The following is a 10,000-nucleotide window of genomic DNA, read 5'->3' as shown; positions in this document are numbered from 1 at the left end:
CACACAACAGTCTTCCTCCTTCAGCTTCCACCATCTGGTCCTTGGTTCAACCCTCACTCTCTTCCTCAACCTCACCTCTAAAGTCATCCTACAGACCACCAATCGATGCTGTCGAGCTACACTCTCCCCTGCCACCACCTTACAGTCACTAATGTCTTTCAGGTTGCATCTCCTGCTTAAGATGTAATCCACCTGTGTGCACTTTCCTCCACTCTTGTATGTCACCCTGTGTTCCTCCTTCTTCTTGAAATACGTATTTACCACTGCCATTTCCATTCTTTTTGCAAACGCTACCACCATTTGCCCTTCCACATTTCTCTTGTTGAGACCGTACCTACCCATCACCTCCTCATCCTCTTTATTCCCTTCCCCAACATGCCCATTGAAATCTGCTCCAATCACCACTCTTTCATCCTTGGATACACTCTCCACCACTTCATCTAACTCACTCCAGAAATCTTCTTTATACTCCATCTCACACCCCATATGTGGGGCATATGCACTGATGACATTCATCATCACCCCTTCAATTTCCAACTTCACACTCATCACTCGGTCAGACACTCTCCTCACCTCCAATACCCTCTTGACATAATCTTCCTTCAGGATTACCCCGACACCATTTCTCCTCCCATCCACACCATGGTAGAACAGTTTGAAACCACCTCCAATGCTCCTAGCCTTACTCCCCATCCACTTGGTCTCTTGTACACACAGTATGTCCACCTTTCTTCTCTCCATCACATCAGCCAACTCTCGCCCTTTGCCAGTCATCATCCCAACATTCAGAGTTCCAACTCTCACCTCCATACTTCTACCCTTCCCCCTCTCCCACTGCCTCCGGACTCTCCTTCCCCATCTCCTTCTCCTCCTTCGCCCAGCAGTAGCACAATTTCCACTGCTACCCTGCTGACCACCGGTACCGGTGGCGGTCGTTGGTAACCCGGGCCTCGACAGATCCGGTATGGAAATTCATTTTGTTGTCCGCATAATGATTTGGCATAGGTTTTTACGCCGGATGCCCTTCCTGACGCAACCCTGGTCGCCTCTTACGACACACAGGGATATGGTACACCTATTCTAACCGGGGCATACACCGGGCCCAGTACAACTGGTACTAAGTACTCACGTTGTCAAATTCTGAGAACGTTGTCAAAAAATCAGAGTAGCAGTTCTGACTGCTAAAAAAAAAACAGCTTTCATTTGTCCAATTTGCACCTTTTTTGACACCCCATCCTCTCCGCGAGAGTTGCACAGTGGTGGAGGAGAATAACATGAGGGGAGAGGAAGGGAAGGCAGCAAGAGGGGAGGGGAAGGGAAGGTGTGAGAGGGGAGGGGAAGGGAAGGCAGTGAGAATGGAGGGGAAGGCAGCTTGAGGAGGTGGAGACAATGTAAAGAAGGGAAGGCAGCGTGAGGGGGTGGGGGAGGCAGCGCGAGGAGGGGGGGGCGAAAAGTGAGGGAAAGGAGAGGCAGTGTGAGGGAAAGCGGAGGCAGAATGAGGTGGGGGGGTGGGTAAAGGCAACGTAAGGGCACCCTCTAAATTCATAATGAGCACCATCTAAATTATCTTCAAATGGGGTGCTTATTTTAACCCAGACACACAGTTTTCATTTATGCACCACATTGGAGTTCCCTTCGTGTGCCTGCAAAGTTTTGGACCAGTAGTTTTCATGGTTTTGGAGTTATGGAAGAGACGGGCTGATGGACAGACTGACGGACAGACTGACTGACTGACACACACTGACATTTAACATTTATTATGATATATATTTTTATCTTTAAAGGGTGGAGCACTTGCCCCCTTTGCCTCCTCTGGCCCAATTCCCACTACCTATGTAGTGGTGGGCCAATGCGCACTCTGTACTTCGATGGAGCCTGGGTTTGAATCTCGATCGAGCTATAAACTGGTTTTGCAGTACAGGTATGCTTCGAGGAATCATGCAAACCTCAGCCAGGTGCTGCATACGAAACAATAAAATAATGCAATATGGGGCCTGTTCTTACTATTTTTAGTGTTTCAACTTTGAAAAAACATTGCTTCAAAATTAGTAATAATAAGATGTATGTTTACAACAATGCACAGGTGTGATTGTCCCAACGACCTTTTCCAACATTTTAAAAGTCGTTTTATACCTATTCCCATTGCAATACAAACTTCGTTTCCCTAAACCTTGTATTCCCGGATAAACTTTTTTTCCCGCCAGATGGCGCCAGCTCTTCACTCTACTGACAAGCTGGAGCTTCAGTGAAGTTGAAACAAACCAAGTTTGGATGACAATACCCAATTCACATAATCACATCAAACTCACTGAGTAGACTGTTTAGAAGCAGGTCATGACTGGGGGGGATTGAACGCAGGGGTTGGGATGGACGGGGGTGACGTATGGGACAAATATATTAAATAATGCAAAACCTGTAGTCTGGATGGACTCGGTTCCACGTAGAAGGAGGCAACAAACTCAGATAGCAGACTGACGGTGGCCCAATGTTGGCAAAGGTTGGAATGGTTGCATGAGGATTTCCAACGTTGGGAAAAGCAATGCCTAATTCCCAACATTAGTCCAACAGCACCACATGGAGTAAAAGAGATAGGGGCAATGGCCAATGTTGGGCCAACGGAGGTGCTCATGATCTTAGTCCAACGGTAACCCAACGTCAGTGTGTTACTTGGGAACCAGCTCAGATTGGAAATAATGGGATATCAACAAACTGAGAGGGTTGGAGGAGATTTTGGAGGAGGTGGGAGTGAAAGCAATGAAGTTTGTTGGTTTTCGGTCAGACTATATATATATATATATATATATATATATATATATATATATATATATATATATATATATATATATATATATATATATATATATATATATATATATATATATATATATATATATATAATTGGTGCACATGGGCTTAAATAAAAGCCAAGTGTGAGGCTGGAAATGGGTAAATGGTGTGCCTGGTTTGAAGCTGCATCGCCGGCACGTTTGAAAAGTCTAAGCTTCAAGAGCCGGGGCCAAACGATGTTTTCTCTCTGAACGAGCCAGGCTTATACAACCTCAGAGAAGTGGCGAAAGAGTGCCAAGACAGATGGATGGGGTGGAAAATCATACCAACAAAAACAAGCGAAAACCATTTGAGAAAGACATGTTTCGCAAGATGGAAATCACTGGCCTGGACAGAACAATTGTGGAAACGTGGATGCCAAGACACACAGAGGGAACGTACGAACTCGCTCACAGAATGGCTGTGTCGTTAGTAATCAGTGGAAGCCACAGAAACGAGGGCAAACATTCAAAATGGTTGCCTGACTTCAAGCCATCCCCTGTGTCCATGATGGCAGGTGATCTCAGAGCAAAGGTCAGAACTTTCTTGTAGGCTTCGAAGCATCTGCTTAAGCCCCTGTGATGGCCCAGGTCACATCTGGATAGCAGCTGAAACGCCTTGAAAGAGCCATCACAATTGTGAGACATAAAAACTGATGCCATCTTGCTTAAAACCCCAGAGAAATCAAATTCGTTATAAACTCTTGAAAAGTTTCTGCAAAGTCCAGAAAGTGGAACTTCATTTTGCTACGTGGTTAGATTTTGTCGCTTTCCCCCTTGCAGGTGCGCGGAACTGCAGATTGGTCTTTGGTCGGACACCTCCGAGTCCGGCCATGCCGGAATTCCAGCTCCGAGGCATCGGCATCAAGCCGATTTCACACTTCCAGGCCAGTCGTTCACACCAACCACGGTCATCCATCAAATCGGACACGCCTCCGACACACGGTGCAGGGTGAAAAGAGAGTTCACCTTTTCTTGACCACCGAAAACAAAATCTGCTTTTCTTGCAGAGCAGCCCTCTTTCCGTGGCTTCCAAAAGGATGAGAGAGGTTGGGGGGGTCGCATTTTAGCCCCCAAACCCATTCCTTGAACTCCGCATGCACCATTGGCTATTTACGAGAATCACAGAATGAAAACATGATGATAAACATCAAAACGTCCAGAGCTAGAAATCCATGACTGTGTAATGGCTGTAAGTGGGTCAAGTGGGTGAAGAGAACCCAGATTCCTGCTCTTCTGCTGACTTAAGCATGAAGAAACAAGGTGGTGGCACCCCAGGGTCCAGCTCTGGTCATTTCAATGATTTACGAATCGGCAGCAGGGAGACATTGGTCATGGCAGTCCTGTTCTCCAAACCACTGAGATGGAGGTGGGTAGATGACGAACAGCCAAAAGGCCGCAGAGTTTGCACGCCGGATACGTTCTCCCTTTTCAGAGACAACAATGGGATCTGCCCAGAGGTTTCATTTGGCAAAACATTTATATTTCCTTTTTTTGGGGATAGAATGTATATGCTGAAACGAACAACACATGTGAAAATGGGAGGAAATGTCCAGTTTGTTCATTTACTCGAAATCCCACATATAATGGAATTTCTCAACTTCATGAGAACCGATTCAAGCCTCAAGTACTATTTACCAGAAGAGATCATTTTCTGTACAACTTCACAAAATGTTTTGCTTTCGGAAAGAATAACTTTAAATTATTTGTACGGGAAATGGAAATGGGTGTAATTAGTAAAAACCGTGATCAATCCAAGCAGTTGCAAAAATACAATGAAAGACGAGATAAACCAGGTGCAAGGTGCATCTTTGTCAAGGTACAATGAAGGTGGAAAGGCTTCCAACAGGAAGACTATTTGCAGTAATTAAGGCAGTGAAAGACTACGTGACCTCATTACATAAAGATGCAAGAATAGCAGATGAGGATCAAATATTTTGATAAAGGATGAGGAGGGGGGGGGAGTGCCCTCTTGTACCTTGATGACTTGAATAAAGGATGTGGAATTGAAGAGGGGTGTCCCCGTGTGTCCTAAGGTATATTGGATGGATGGAGGTGGGGGGTGTCCACCTGTCTCCTAAAGGTTTTGATAAACGATGTGGGATTCAGAGGGGGTGAAGGGTGTTCACCTGTGTCTTGAAGACTTCCTAAATGAATGCATGGGCAGCATGTCGGTGCAGTGATGAAGACTTCAAATGAAGGTAAATCTTGTATTATGTTTAAACAAATTGGTACATTTTTATTAAAAGATATGAGGAATGGGGAGTGGGGGTTCCAAACCGACCGACCGTTGGATTCCTCTTGGATAATGATCGACTATCTTGTTACATGTAGCATAAAGCAAAGAGCTTACTGTAAAGAGAACTTGGCCATTCTCAAAGTATGACGTCATGTGTCATTTTGACATAGGACCCCGAAGCAAACATGAAGAAAGTAATATGCTTCCTCCTTCCTTCGTTCATTCATTCACCAAATCATTCCACAATAAGTTGTATGTTGTATGCATATCGTGGAGGATTCCAAGAAACAAAATTTTAATTTCAGAAAGGAAAGGAAATATCACACAAATTGCTTTCCATCACTGATCATGTGATTATAAAATCCAAACTTCTCACTCTTTTCTCACTTCCAGCGGGTTGTCACCTGCCTCTGGTCTATGTCCCAGGACACTGAGAAATTCGAATGACTTGGGTTTTTTTTTTTTGAAGGGGAGGGAGGGTGTATGCAAAGTCGAGGCTCATGGAGGAGCTTGAAATGGACCAGATGAGGATGTAACAAGACAAAAGGAACAGCAGAAAGAGAGATGTGGAAAACACACCAACAGCAGATTTGAGGAACAAAATACAGAGAATAGGACAAATAAGGGATGTGGGGAGGAATTAGGGGTAGGGAAGGATGCATGGCGTCGACGATATGGATACAGAAGCAAACTCTCAGGAAAGAAAATTGGAGATTTGTTAAGAGGTGGGCTTGAGGAGGGTTAATGGGCACAGAAAAGATGATGGTTTTGTATGGAGGATGATCTGAGATGGTGGTGAACAGTTGTCTTCAACATGTGGAGGGAAAAATGAGATTGAAGAGAATGTGGAAATTGGTTCTATCGGTGGAAAAAAAGGGAAATGAATGAGTAGAGGTGAGCAATGATTCTGGATTTTGGAAGTTTCACCAGAAGGGGGTTGATGATGGACCACATGCACCTTGCAGAAACCTGTGGTTTTTATTTCCTTTGTATGCATAGTCGAGGCTTGTGGAAAAGCGAGTACACTGAATGGATCAGGACGCAACAGAACAGTGGAGAGATGGGGGAACGCCAACAGTAGAGTTGAAGACCAAGATAGAGGGAGACAGACAAATAATAGGTGTGGAGAGGAATGGGGGGCAGAAAAGGACAAAATGGATCCAGAAGGAAACTCAGGAGGGAAAAACTGGAAGTTTGGAAGGAGAAGTGCTTGGGATGTGGTGGAGTTTTGGGGTTAGCGATGGTAGAAAAGATCATGGTTTTTGATTGGGGATGATCTGAGATGGTATTGAACAGCTGTCTTGAAGACCTTAAGGTAAGAATGAGATTAAAGGGAATGTGGAAGTTGGTTCCACATGTGGGGAAAAAAGAAGAATGAATGAGTGGAGGTGAGCAGTGATCTTAAATTTAGGTAGCTTCACGAGAAAGGGGTTGATGGTGGACCGTGTGCACCCAGCAGAGACCTGGGGTGGGACAAAGCACAGAAAGAACAAAGGGTGCAAGACCAGAGAGGAGGCAGTGGAAGGCACAAAGACCAACAACCTGCCTGCCATGGGAAAGTGATAGACCCATGCACTCGACCTCACCACGAGAGACTCCAATGATTTTGAAGGCTTTGGTTTCCATGGCATGAAGCTGAGAAAGTTGTGAGGCAAGGGAGCCTCACACCTGTGTGAGGAGGTGTGAGGCAGGGAGCACATGTTTGGAAGCCTCATTGGTGTGCATTGCTGTCTGCGCTATCGCTGATGATTCGCTAATAAGCGTTGAAACCACTCCGGTAGCTGATAGACTCGACGTATTTCGGAGAAATGTGCATACGAGAAGCATTTTTTCGTAAAAGTTGGGAACATGACTTTTTAACATAATTAAGGTTTGCTGAATTCGACTAGTCCTGTTTCAAAGCTGAATTTTGAGTTTTTGACCATCTAATTAGCATAAACAAGATGGCTGCCAAATTGACAATTTGGGGCACTTTCTTGGGACAGGCACTACTATACCATTTAAATAAATGCACATCGTTCACATGTACGCATCTTGGAAATGTCCCTTGAGCAATAGATCAAAGCTACAGGCTAATAAAATTCGTAACATGCCAAAAATCTATTATTATGCTAATAAGCTACCACCATTACCAAAAAATCTATTTTCTGCTCTAACTTTGTTACTATGCATGCAAACCTGACAAATGAGATGTCTTGACCTATGTTTTGAGGGTCAAGAAAAATAATGAAGACATATTTGAAGCATTTTAATTAATGATTACATGGTTACCGATGTTTATTAATAAAATGTAGACGTTAAAGTTGCTAGTCTGTAATCATAAAAACTAAACAAAGTTCTATCATGCTGCTACGTGAACAAATTTCAGTCAGCATAAACAGTTTTCAGGAATGCCGAGCATCTTTTAGGCAAATCACATTGTATTCATGCAAGGAGTCTGATCATCAATCTGTTGCTGGCATGCACACATTGATGTGCATCGTAATCCTGAGTTCCGGCATGTGCAGCGTCGAGTCTTGCATTGTTTCCAACATGCACAGGCTACCATCTTGAGGCAATTGTCTGGAATGGGACTCAATGCCAACAGTATGGGTTGCAGTCCTGATTCCACAAGTCTCCATCCCATTTCAGAGGGTGCAGGGAGCTCAGATGTGGGGCAGTGGGAATTTCTCCATATCATCGCTTGATAGTGCACTCTCATCAAATGGAAATGGAGCGCATCACTTGTCGAGGCCATGGCTTCTGGTTTTCCCGTCTTGGAGAACAATAAATGCCGTGCTGCATCAACAGAGTCTGTTGTGTGCACATTGTATATTCTGCAGACAAAGGTTTCTGAAGATTTGATGGTTTCCTCTGTGAGTTCACCAATGCCCAAGTTCTTCAGCAATTCATGGTGCTCTTCGAAGATCTTCCATGATGATCGTTTGGTGTGATTCGCGATGTCGGAGGTGGTGTCACACCCAGTCAATGCGTGATATGCTAGCAAGGATGCTGCTAAGCCTCTTGGTAGTTTGTTGAAAACTGCATCAATGGGTATATACCGCCGTTTCTTAGATGTGCCCGACATCATCCAGAGATGCTCGCATTGCATATGTCGAAAGTGGGACACCAGAAGCAGAAGAACATCAGTGTCCCTGGAAGACACACTGAATTAAACTGGCTGTCGACGGCATGCAGCACCAATCTTGTGTCCGCTTCTTCATGTGTGGATTTCAGGTGTCAAATCAGTTGTACCTTTTGATGACTTCACCTCGAGTTCCTCTCTAAATCCCCCGGCAACTACAATTTCTTTATCCTTCGGCGCCTGCGAACACAGTTCCTCAGACAAGAAATGTGCGAGATCTGCTTTATTACCAGCTAGTGACAGAAAATTTGACCAGTTCTTTGGAAGAGGTACATCACGACCTTCCACAAGCCGTCTGATTGGCCGTGCTGCTTTACTGCACCGCGTTCTGGTTGTACCCTTGATTGTTTCTTCTCTGTATCTGTCGAACACAACATCAATTCTTTGACATTTGGAACCTGCTTTCAGCACAGTTTTCAAGTACGTGTCGGCCAGATCTCCAAAGGTTACAGCATCATCAGGCTTTCTAAGAGTTAAAACAGGTTACTACCCATGCTTGTCCATCAATGATAAGGCAAGTTGATGTGTCATGAATTTGAATTGTCTCAGGACAGTCTATGTCTTCTGTTATCACATTAGCCAGTAACGACTTGTTTCTCCAGTGCGCAGTGTACCATTCATTTCGGCAAGGGATACAGGGACCGGAAGAAGCTCATGTTTGAGTACAGATGGCAAATGAACTGGCCGACCCGCCTCATAGGCAGTAATTAGACATCGGAGGACATTTCTGTCTGTCTTCAGAACAATTTTCTTCTCTTTGTCCTTTGTGTGTTTAACCACTTCGTATAAAGTGGCAAATGTTGGGGCGTTATTCCTGCGCAGATGGTCATGGATTGAAACATGTGGCTTATCACATTGCTCGGCCACGATCAACCTGTCCTGAACAAATTTCTTGACTTCTTCTTGTCCAAGCTCCTTGGCACGTAGTAGTGATTCTTGAAATGGCTCTGTTGCTAGATCTTTCGTAGCAAGGTTTTGCAACATTAGCTGGATGTGATACAGATGAGAACACGCTGAATCCCTGGAAAGTGGAAAGTAAAGAATTCTCTTCATCATTGTCTCTCGTTTGTCGTGATTTGGTTGCTTCGTTGTGAAGGTCTGTACTCCCATGGTGGAGACTGTACATTCCATGGGTTTGTTCTGCTATGTGAGATCTCAGGTTAAATGAGTGTCCACCTACACAGAGCTGACATCGTCTTGGTGATACCAATGATACCACCTCCTTTCTTGCCTGTGCCATTTATCCATTCCATGGCCTGGTCAGGATCTACTTAGCTGAACTTGTGAGCAGAATTCTTGACTACAAAATTGCCTCTTTGGAACTCTGTTAAAACAGGTTCTGGAAGCTGATGCATCTCCACTAGATACACTGGACCCCATCGTGCATAGTTCAGGTGGTCATACCACTTGACATAGGGCAACATCAGACTGAAAGAGAAAAGATGGAGATCCCAGATGCCATCACGCTGATCTCGAGTGTATTGCAGCAGTATAGCGACCATGTCCATATATTGCCACCAGAAGCTGAAGTTCACATCATCAGATCTACTCTCAACAAAATCATCCAGGAGCTTCCTGAACTTTTCCTGATCCAGAAATATTATCAGTTCTGGAATCTTCTGCGCATCGTCATCAGAAGCCATCCTGGAAATCCAAGCATGGCAGTCCTTGTCCACCTCAGCAACAAAGGAGAGAAGGCTTGGCATCAGGAGATGCCACAGAGCTTGCAAAGTCAGTTTGTGTGCCCTCATAGCTTTGTTGTATGCCTTTCCTGCCAGAACAAGTTCTACAATGCCTTGCCCGAGCAGTCCA

The sequence above is a fragment of the Eptatretus burgeri genome, chromosome 15 (genome assembly GCF_056783735.1).
Source record: "Eptatretus burgeri isolate ZD-2024b chromosome 15, Ebu_testis_v1, whole genome shotgun sequence".
Classification (NCBI taxonomy): Eukaryota; Metazoa; Chordata; class Myxini; order Myxiniformes; family Myxinidae; genus Eptatretus; species Eptatretus burgeri.
The sequence above is the reverse complement of the archived record's forward strand: the minus strand, read 5'-3'. Positions refer to the sequence as shown.